Raw genomic sequence first — 1301 nt, 5'->3', positions numbered from 1 at the left:
CAAGGAGCTATCACTAGCTAGGAGAAAAAAAAATGGATGGTGCAATGGTTGAGGAGATGAAGTCTTTGCAGAAAAACCGCACTTGGGAGCTAGTTCAGCTTCCAGAAGGAAAGAATGTCATTGGATGCAAATGGGTCTACAAAAGGAAACCAACAGTATCAGAAAAAGAAGGGGAAAAGTTCAAGGCTGGACTAGTTGCAAAGGGATTTTCGCAGCAAAAGGGGATAAATTATGATGAAATCTTTTCTCCTGTGATCAGCCATACTTCAATCAGGGCAGTGCTTGCATTAATAGCTGTTTGGGATTTGTATTTGGAGCAGATGAATGTTAAAACTGCTTTCTTGCATGGTGATTTGGAGGAGCAGATTTACATGGAGCAGTCAGAAGGGTTCACTCAGCCTGGACAGCAGCATCTGGTTTGCAGGTTAAAGAAATCGTTGTATGGGTTGAAAGTTGAAACAGTCTCCAAGACAATGGTACAAGCGGTTTGACTCCTGCATGATGCAGATTGGCTACAGGCGATGTGAGTATGATTGCTGTGTTTATGTGAAAAGCCTTGATGATGGTTCAATTGCCCTCCCTAGATCTACCCGAGTCTGCCCCTGCAGACCAGGTTAGATTTTATGAGACGGTGATGAACAAAATTACAATAAACAAACATTGAAAATGAGTCATAGCTTTTCAAATGTAATTATAAATTATAAATCTTCAAAAATTGTTTTACACAATTTTCTTTCATTTTTGTTCCTCTAACTTGAAGGTCACAGCCTGCATAAGATGCAACTCAAAGAAAGGTCACAAGTCCCCTGAGGAAGCAAACATGAAGCTGATTAAAATTCCAAAGGTACCCCTACCAAAATAATTTATCATTTCTTGCATTCTAAACAATTATAGGTCTTTTTTGTAATTTTTTCCATTTATCAGGGGCAATTAGAATTCATATCTTATCACTAACACAGGCTCCAAAAGATTATGATGTACTCTCCATTCCTCTGACATCAGCTGCTGTGAGAATGCTGAAGCTCAGAAGAGGAGTTCCAGATGAATGGCGCCAGTATTTACCCAGTTAATTAAAGCGATAATTATCTTAATTACGTCTTAATTAACTTTAATTAATGCTTATCTGTGCATTCCACTGTATATTTTAATCAGTTTGATTAATATAATCTAGCAGTTATGGTGATATGGACTTATATGACTCTTAATCTCCAATTAACTCTTACCTGTAACCATTTACTGAATGAAATTTTAGATAATGTGAGGATTATTTTTCTTGATATGTTTGTATATATGAGTAATTT

The 1301-nt window shown here is 36.9% G+C and overlaps 1 long non-coding RNA gene across 1 annotated transcript; it reads left to right on the top strand.

Moving 5' to 3' along the window:
• The first annotated feature begins 6 nt into the window (after nt 1-6).
• On the top strand, nt 7-1267 carry LOC110035870. The gene is made up of 3 exons (XR_002295178.1): nt 7-523; nt 761-844; nt 960-1267. It is a non-coding gene; the product is annotated as an uncharacterized LOC110035870 (long non-coding RNA).
• The last annotated feature ends 34 nt before the right edge of the window (nt 1268-1301 follow it).

Source organism: Phalaenopsis equestris, unplaced genomic scaffold (assembly GCF_001263595.1).
Source record: "Phalaenopsis equestris unplaced genomic scaffold, ASM126359v1 Scaffold200437, whole genome shotgun sequence".
Classification (NCBI taxonomy): Eukaryota; Viridiplantae; Streptophyta; class Magnoliopsida; order Asparagales; family Orchidaceae; genus Phalaenopsis; species Phalaenopsis equestris.
The sequence above is the reverse complement of the archived record's forward strand: the minus strand, read 5'-3'. Positions and strand labels throughout refer to the sequence as shown.